Genomic DNA, 10,395 nt, shown 5'->3' with positions numbered 1-10,395 from the left:
CCAGGAGCTGGGACTGTTCACTACACCGAGACTCACATCTTGGTTGGATCTGTTTTTCACTTTAATCCGTGTAAATAAACTCACTGTCACTGTTCAGAAAAGTCCTGCGATTGGGTCCTGTGCTTCTGTCATCTAGCAAACCTGACAGAGCAATCCAGCCACTAATGGACCCAGCGGACTCCAGCCTGGGGGATCAGCGAGACGCTGATCGGCCTTTTCTTCCTTTTCTCTCTCTCGCTCTCTGTCCTCTCTGTCACCGGGGCGGAGCTCATTGTGGGTTCACGCCCTCAGCCCACGCCCACGGAAGGGGAACACACCTGATTTAAGCCAGGAGGAGACTGCTGGTGTTCGCTGGATCGTTGTCTACCACGCGTCAGAGTCAAGCTACAGCTCAAGTGTCAATTCATGAATATTGTTATTCATTCTTGTTTGAAGTGTGAAGAAAGGAACTGCAGTCGTGTATGTGGAAAGCTGGAGAGCGAGTGATTTCCCCGGAGCCCCGTCCCTCACATTATTGTATATAGCACTGCCCTGCACTTCCTGCATATACACCTGGTGAACTCTGTGAATGAATCTTTGTGCTCAGCTGACTCAGGAGTCCCCCGCATTGAACCTTAACAAGGAAGATCAGCTGGATCTGCATGAAGAGGCCCAGGCTTCAATGATTCAGCATGTCACCGACATCAAAGGTATGCTAAGATCTTATAATCCTAATGTCGCCCAGGTTCCATCTCCTCCTTTTCCCCCAAACCCTGCCGCCGCCTGCCCACTTCCTCCTTCGCTGCTGGTAGAGCCTCGGGACCACCCACTACCCACCCCCTCACCCCTGTGGTGAGTTGGATAAAAGCAGGGATTTTCTCACCAACAAAGTCAGACCTATTCTACAAACTGTGCTAATATCTCCTGCATGGTGGAGTTATTGAGAGGGCGTGCTCTAAAGCCGACGTAGGCTGTCCTGAAGACTAACCCCGAGCTGTCTTATGAGGCGTTTTTGGCAAAATCTTGTTGTGTTTTTGGTACGAGATCACATTCTGACACTCACTCTTGCCCTGATTGGCTCCGGAGCCGAACAGAGTTTCATCGACCAAACACTAGCTAAGGAACTCGGCCTTCTGCTAATCACCTTGAACGCAGGCTCTTCTCTCTCCTGTCTCGAAACTCAGTCGTTGCAGCTTCTCTGTTCTGTCGGCCATCAGTGGCTCTGCACCATTGCAGCTCTTGCCTCTCGCATTTTGAGCCTTTACAGGCTCTCCGTTCTTTTGGCCATCAGCAGTCTATTCCCAGCTCGTCTCCTCTCTGTATCTTTCAGCATTCTCTGCCTTTTGCTCTCTGGTGGTCATCTATGGCCCCGAGCCTTAAACCAAGCTCTACCTCTCCTGGCCATCCCTCAGCCCTTTGCTGTCTCTGTTTTCATTTCCCAGTTTCTCGGTTCTTATGCTTGTTCTGCCTTGCCTATGCCATGCATTACTCCTAACGTGCATGTCGATGTAGGCCAGAACTCCTCTGGTGTAAGATAGTTTTTTCTTTGGGGTCCTGCTCTAATCCCTTGCACAGCTGTGGTTCAGTTCTGCCTAGACAGACCATCAGAGTCTACCTGCCAAACATCTGTATTCTGTTCATCAATAAATCCTCTTCATGCTTTTTAATGGTCTTTCCTTATTGGAATACAGTTAGCATAATATCAATATAGACCCCCAAATTTTGGTGCTACCATCTAAATTTTGTAGCATAATTCTACTTTTCGATCAACACTTTTGACATCAGTGGCAGTCAGTGGTTGGGCGAATGGACACATTTATCATAAATATGATACAAAGTAAAGTTGAACACTAACCCAAAGAGACTTCAAAGTGATTGGTGTTGTGACTCTATTGTAGAAACATGTACAGACAAACATGAAAGCCCCAATGCAGAGCTAGAGTCTCAGCAGGATACATTCATATATACTCAACCCTAACATCACTGTCTTTGCTAGTTTTGTGTTAGCATGCTGTTCAAGCTTGCAAAGAGTCGATGTTGTGTCAGCCTGTCTTGAATGCAGTTTGAACTTCACCATCGCACACTTGTCTTTTTATTATCAAATAAAAGTACATGTCTGCATCACCGATGACTGATTCATCAGTGTCCTCCTTGCACTGAGCAAAGCCTCTGACAACACTCATCAAACCTCGTGGCATCAAATCAAATCTTCTTTTGAGAGCGTCATTAACTGAAATCAGCTGACTGCAGGACACCAATGCAGGACGAAAAAGTTCATTTGTCAAAACATTTACATGAAACTGTGACGCACAAATTTATGTCTCAGGATGGAGAGTAATAATAATTTTTATCACCTTGATTTTTAATTTAACAGTAGTTACCTGACAGCTGTGTGTTTGGCATTTATTTAGGTTTAAGACCATACCTGTAAATCTAATGATTCATTTCAACCTCTTCAATGTTTTGTGTTATGCTTTTTTTAAAAACTCGCACTAAATGCATAAATGCTCACATACAGCAGACAGATGAAACCTCATATTTAACCCAGTACCACTGAGCTCAGTGCATTGATCTTTCTGGTACATAATTCGGTTTAACTTTCAAATTCTTCAGCTCAAGTAAGAGCATTTTATCACTTAGTTGTACTAATGGACAAACTAGGATAGCTTGTCCTCAGATTTAAGACGTTGTTCCATTTTTGGACTGGACAGACTGCCTGACTCCACTGGCAGATGAGAAAGTGCTGGGTAAGGCTGGGCCACCCCAAACTCTCATCAATAGGCTGTGGTGTGTCAGCCAAGCAGCAGCAAGACAGGATGGCTGTCGCTGCCTCACTGATTAAAACAGAGGATATGCTAAGAGGACAGCAGGATCCCTTACACGGTTCCTCTGTTTCCCTCTGACTTCTCTGTCCTCCGTCTCTCACCCAAATGAAAAAGTGCAGACTGGATGCGATCACATTTCCTATAATATCAATACTATCAGCTTTGTGGCCGTGCTGTGATCCTGTCACACGTGGCCTTGTAACCTTGTTCTACACACAAAGCTCTTACTGGAAACACTGAAGAAGTATAATAACGAATAAATATAATACTTAATCTTATTATAAGCAAGGATCACTTCTTTCATGCTACATTGGCCGAAGGTTGGAAATCACAGTTCTGATATGGTGTCTAGATCAAGGTTTGAGTGAATGCCGATTGCTTAAGAGCTTCTCGGCAGGCAACAACTAACTTAATTTTAAAGTATAAGATTCAGAGTAAAGTGCAGTAATGAATATTTGCTATAAAGCTGCATTTCAATGAGTAAAACACTCGAGACTAACTCAGTCGCTCTTGTGTTGTTTCATATCGACTGATGAGGATCTTTAATCTGCACTATAGAAACTGAGCTGTCATTTCAAAAACCAACAATGAGTATGCTTTATTAACTAATTTCATCATTTTATTATGGAATTAGGTAACATAGTATAAAGCCAAATAAAAATGTTCCAAATTTATTATAAAGTTATTATTTGTTTTGTATCTGATCTACAAAGTAAATTATGTTGGTGCTTTGTTTTATGAACATCTCATTTTATCTTTCTGATGTAGATATTACTGATAACAGGTGATCAAACTTGCAAGAAACTGAATGTCAAAATAACAATTAAATACATCAATAAATCGATACAGATACTCATCAGTTACAGCTGATGTCAACATGCTTAAATGATTGCATCATACATCACTGCAGGACCCTTTTTGATCTCTGGCCCACTTTAGCTCCTGTTTCTTTGAGCTCCTCCCAAAATAGTCCAATCAGAAACTCACCCGTGGGTGGTGGGCCATTTAAAATGACTCATTTTTATCTTTTTAGATACTGGCAGCTACCAGTTAATCAGCCTAATTAGTAGGTTTGTTCAGAAACCCGATAACATAATGTGAAGAATTTAATTTTTTTTCTTAAGAATTGACGGTTGGGTCTGTGCATTATACTATGTAGCATGATTTCAGGAAAGATCACATTGTTGTTGACATGTTTTGGGCATAAGATACACTCATATCACAAAACAAGCGGCCCAGGGCTGATATCAAGTAAGTCTGATCCCAAAGGGATTTCTAAGGACTAATTCAAATTTTAAGGACTATCAAAATCACAAAATAGCTATAAAACTAGCGTTTGTATAATACTGTTGTGATATAATGTGACAGACATAAGCATCAGAGAGCTTAGCTTGAATCAATAGATTTAGTCTACAACAGCTAACGTTCGTCTCTGGAAAGATGTGGGAAGGAAACAGAAACAGGTGAAGCTGGACAAATAGGCATCACTAGGGCACATGTGTACATGGTTACTTTGGGATAAGCACTGTGGAAGCTAAGATTGCTGTCGTAAAAACAACCATAGTGAATTTCAAGGAGATCAAAGCAGCACTGACAGTCAGAGCAATGGGCACAACAGATGTTAATAGCATTAGACTGCTCATACACCACAAGGTCTTTCATGCAACTTGGCAACATTATCTCCAAACCATATATGTATGAGATCTCACTACTGGCACAGCTGAAACTCATTTCAATTCAATTTTATTTAAATAGCACTGAATCACAACAACAGTCACCTCAAGGTGCTTTATAATGTAAGGTAGATCCTACAATAATACATGCAGAGAAAAACCCAACAATCATATGACCCCCTATGAGCAGCACTTTGGTGACAGTGGGAAGGAAAAACTCCCTTTGAACAGGAAGAAACCTCCAGCAGAACCAGGCTCAGGGAGGGGCGGGGCCATCTGCTGTGATTGGTTGGGGTGAGAGAAGGAAGACAGGATAAAGACATGCTGTGGAAGAGAGACAGAGGTTAATAACAGATATGATTCAATGCAGAGAGGTCTGTTAATACATAGTGAGTGAGAAAGATGACTGGAAAGGAAAAACTCAATGCATCATGGGAATCCCCGGCAGCCTACGTCTATTGCAGCATAACTAAGGGAGGATTCAGGGTCACCTGGTCCAGCCCTAACTATATGCTTTAGCAAAAAGGAAAGTTTGAAGCCTAATCTTGAAAGTAGAGATAGTGTCTGTCTCCTGAATCCAAACTGGAAGCTGGTTCCACAGAAGAGGGGCCTGAAAACTGAAGGCTCTGCCTCCCATTCTACTTTTAAATACTCTAGGAACAACAAGTAGGCCTGCAGAGCGAGAGCGAAGTGCTCTAATAGGGTGATATGGTACTACAAGGTCATTAAGATAAGATGGGGCCTGATTATTTAAGACCTTGTATGTGAGGAGCAGGATTTAGAATCCTGGATTTAACAGGAAGCCAAAACAGGAGAAATCTGCTCTCTCTTTCTAGTCCCTGTCAGGACTCTTGCTGCAGCATTTTGGATCAGCTGAAGGCTTTTCAGGGAGTTTTTTGGACATCCTGATAATAATGAATTACAGTCGTCCAGCCTGGAAGTAATAAATGCATGAACTAGTTTTTCAGCGTCACTCTGAGACAGGATATTTCTAATTTTAGAGATGTTGCACAAATGGAAGAAAGCAGTCTTACATATTTGTTTAATATGTGCGTTGAAGGACATGTCCTGGTCAAACATGACTCCAAGGTTCCTCACAGTGTTACTGGAGGCCGAGGTAATGCCATCCAGAGTAAGAATCTGCTCTCTTTCTTTTGTTTGTTTGAAAGTTAGGCAGATACAACTGGAAGCTGTTTGCTGATGAACTCACCAATGTGCAGTTAGCCATCTCTTTATTTGCTTCCTAAGGCTGAATCTCTGTTGTCACTGAATCATTGCACTTACTGCACTAGTGTTGTTCGGCTGCATGTTTTGTGTAGTTTCTCTGGACCACTGGAACATTTTTGCCAAGACTAACAAGTTCTCCTCTGTGCAGACTTACTCAGCGGGCTCAGAGGATCCCTGTGAGGTAAGGACAACGTTACGTGACTGTGGATTTATCAGGGTTAAACTCTATGAAAATCTCTCCCAAGCCATCCACTAGCTCTGTTCTTTTACAACTGCCGAACTCATTTCCACTATGAACCTGTTGAACTTTCATTATTGTGCCGGCCTCCTTCAGCACAGCAGCTGTACTTTCACAGTCATCTGGTTACTGTTCTCTCCTACACAGAGCCCGTCTTATCTCCTTCCTCAAGTACTGTATGTCCAACATTCTTCCTTCTTCCACTTGCACCACTTAATCATTGCCTCTGCCTTCACCTGCTTCTTCTTCTTGATGTCCAAACTCATCCTTCAGACTGCCGTCAGCTGCTGTTACCTGCACTCTACCCTGCCCCCCTTTGCAGACTCTTCCAGACTGCATTGTAAGCTACCTGTGAGCACCTTCCTCTCCTATTATACATCACCCAATTTTCATTGCTCTTTTATGAAATATGTGTTCTCTATAGCAATTTCCATCCTTGCCTTCTTAATTTCTCACCTACCTAACACTTCATTACCTCTGTTCCTTCAAGTACATTTTTACTGAAATATGTTCCAGTCACTCTCTCTCTCCTGCCTCAGGACGCTCCACCACATCCTCCAGTTTACTCCTTGATTCCCCCCCCCCCCCCCCCCCCCCCCCCGTCTCTGTCTTTCTTCTTCTTAAAAACTAAAAAACTACACGTGTCATAGCTGCAATATTTCTGTGAAACCCTAAAATGTTATGTACATCAAGGGCAAGACAAAATAAAGCATGTTACCAGTGTGCAGGTTGTATAGCAAGTTTCAAGTTTCACTTCAGAAATGTCAAATTTCATGTTTTTGCATGCCGTGTTTACTGCCATCATCAGGCTTGTGTCACTCTATGCAATGACTATTCGGCTCTTTAAGTAAAATGGTAATGCACTGGTTCTTTCATAGCACTTTTCTACTCCGATCACTCAAAATGCTTTAGACATCTTGCCTTATTCACCTCCTCGACCTTTTACAGCCAACCCATCAAAGAAAGTTTACACACAGCATCATGATTTCTCATCATATTCATATTTATGACTCCACAATTCTTCTAGCAACTTGATATTAAATGTTTTCAGTGCCCATAACGATTAACTATTGAACCCTCTCTTATGGGAATGTTTGAAATGGCAGAAGGTCATATATTCAGATTTCCAGTAAGCATTTTATTTCAGTAAACACTTAATCCATACGTGGATTTGGATTTCTATAGCTCTGGGAAAACGGAGAACTTTAAAATATAACTGTCTCACGCGACGACTACTACAGGATGGTTCTGGACACAGTTTCTGGAAGTATCCTCACTTGCAGAGCAGACGTTTTACCGACCACTTTAAGACTAAACGTGTCAGAAAAAGAAATACTACCAAGTACCAGGGTATTCCTGATTTTAGGTCTTTACTTTTCCTCAACTGAAAATCTTGTATTTGCTCTTTGACTAGAGACAAGCTGGGTGACTTTATTCTGCAGCTGCTCTGATCTCGAACAATAATGAAACCACTTTATGTCATTTGACAGTTAAATGCGTGTCTAATATATGTTACGATTCCAAATAGATGGAAAAGAGAGTTTCTACTGTTTATAATATTTATAATGCAGAAATAAATTAGAGCTGCTATGAAGTTGAAGATTCCTGCTGCTGCTGAACCTGTAGGTGATAAAATGTGAATCTATCACGTAAAATCTTCTTCAGTACATCGCCTGTACGAAGGTCAGGCAGTAATTGTTGATAACCGAAGCAGAGTGTTGATATAAGAAAACAAAATCTCACCTTAGAGGGCCCTTCACTCTTAAAACGTCTGACCCACAGCCAACAATCGAAATGACCAACACACAACATACACACATCCATGTGTGCGTAGATCAGAAAAGGTCAGATGCAGCACTTCCCCAAACCTTTTGTGTGTGTGGGGGGGGGCTGCTTTGCCACTGGGAGAGCTGCATGTTGAGGGACTGACAGAATTATGAGGATTCTGCCAGCACAGAGGTGTGTAACCTTTACTCTCTTGGCCTTGAGGAGTACCACCCTTCTCACCTTAACATTGTTTTAAAGGCCATGTGTACTATTTACACGCTACATTTACCCTTTAGGTTACTGTCTTCTCAGCTGGAGCTATGAACAGCATTTTTATAAGCAACCTGAGAGCCCGTATGAAACAGATTAGATGATATATAGATAAGCATGCTGAAGTACCACAAAGGAGGAAGAAAAAAGAACAACCTTTAAATCAATATGGTGTGATTGAGCATTGTGTTATTGTCTGTATCTGAGTAAAGACATGCTTGGCAGACATTGATATGTATTAAGTCAAAACAACTTTCATTCAGTATGAGTTCAGTTCTGCAACTTTTCCCGGCAGCCTACGTCTATTGCAGCATAACTAAGGGAGGATTCAGGGTCACCTGGTCCAGCCCTAACTATATGCTTTAGCAAAAAGGAAAGTTTGAAGCCTAATCTTGAAAGTAGAGATAGTGTCTGTCTCCTGAATCCAAACTGGAAGCTGGTTCCACAGAAGAGGGGCCTGAAAACTGAAGGCTCTCCCTCTCATTCTACTTTTAAATACTCTAGGAACAACAAGTAGGCCTGCAGAGCGAGAGCGAAGTGCTCTAATAGGGTGATATGGTACTACAAGGTCATTAAGATAAGATGGGGCCTGATTATTTAAGACCTTGTATGTGAGGAGCAGGATTTTGAATTCTGGATTAAACAGGAAGCCAAAACAGGAGAAATCTGCTCTCTCTTTCTAGTCCCTGTCAGGACTCTTGCTGCAGCATTTTGGATCAGCTGAAGGCTTTTCAGGGAATTTTTAGGACTTCCTGATAATAATGAATTACAGTCGTCCAGCCTGGAAGTAATAAATGCATGAACTAGTTTTTCAGCGTCACTCTGAGACAGGATATTTCTAACTTTAGAGATGTTGCACAAATGGAAGAAAGCAGTCTTACATATTTGTTTAATATGTGCGTTGAAGGACATGTCCTGGTCAAACATGACTCCAAGGTTCCTCACAGCGTTACTGGAGGCCAAGGTAATGCCATCCAGGGTAAGAATCTGCTTAGATACCATATTTCTAAGCTTTTCAGGGCCGAGTACAATAACCTCAGTTTGATCTGAATTAAGAAGCAGAAAGTTAGCGGCCATCCAGGTCTTTATGTCTTTAAGACAAATGGTAGCTCTGCAACTGCTTCTGGTTATTATGGAGTTCTTTATAAATGTCTTGATTTTGTGTGGGTGTGTGACAAGGGAAATTTACAATCATACAATAAAAGAATTGCCCAAGTACTAAAGGATAAATGAATAATAATACATGAATATTTTTTAAAATATAAATCATAGAGCTAATTTTTGATGCAGTCAGATTTTGCTTCTGGGTTTGCCCCATGAGAGCATTTCCTTACATGATATCTTCAGTAAATTATCCACTTTACTCGTCATTACCGCTCTTTCCATGATCTTTAATGAATAGTAAAGCATGTTACATTACATCTTTTACAGACAGGCAAAGTCACGTCATGTCCTATCATACCAGCTCCAGATCAGAATACTTTATTTATCCCAAAGGAAATGATGTTGGTTACAGCTGCTCCAAGACAGTAAATTTAAATACAATATGTTACAGAGTTTACAAATTTAAGAAATAGCACTAATATATACAAATCACTCCATTATACATATCAAGATTATGACAGAGATATTACAGATGGTCATTGATGGGCCACTGCTTTAGTTATATTGAAAGGTCCGTATCAGCAGAGTGATGAATGGCTGCAGCTCTAGTTTAGGTGGCCCTGCCGGTGGCTCTTTTGGAAGAGGAGCTGCATACAGAGTCCAATCCCATCTGTCTGCAGCAGAGTTGAGAGTCAATGCTGGTGCCACAAACAGTCATCCGTGACATTTGCAGTCGGCTCTGAGACACAAATCATCCTGTGGGGAATTAGGAGTGTTTTGCATGATTTAATCCATCAAGAGTAGAAAACGAAAAATATCCACAAGGTATAATTATGGGTGTCGTGATTTTCTGTTACCGTATCCAGAATTCACTCAAGTGGGAGAGGGGAGGGGGGTGAACTTGAAGTCTCTCTGCCCACAATGAAACATGAATGATCACGTAGGGTGGTCCCAGCTCACACCGTGCCCCGAGCCAGTGCCATAGGCAAGGCATTCCTCTGCCTGCTTTCTGTACAACATCCCTCCAGCCAAGAGCCTTTGCCTTTTCAAGTGTGTTACACAGAGTGGAAATGTTGAATATGAGCAGGAAGGAGGATTGCACAAACAGATACATGAATCATGGGAGGGATATGCACACCTAAATTAAGAAAAGCTTGGTATTTCATTTATTGCCGATTTTATACTGAGCATATATCACACGTGAACAATTCAACAAATTCTCCTCTCTGACACATTCGATCCAACACGTAGGGGTACATTTTCACATCCAGTTTTTTTTCTAAAGTATCTTTGCTAACATTAGATCTCAACT

Source organism: Mchenga conophoros, linkage group LG17 (assembly GCF_057382185.1).
Source record: "Mchenga conophoros isolate Kocher_MC1m ecotype Shallow Benthic linkage group LG17, M_conophoros_male_GT1.1, whole genome shotgun sequence".
Taxonomy (NCBI): Eukaryota; Metazoa; Chordata; class Actinopteri; order Cichliformes; family Cichlidae; genus Mchenga; species Mchenga conophoros.
The sequence above is the reverse complement of the archived record's forward strand: the minus strand, read 5'-3'. Positions refer to the sequence as shown.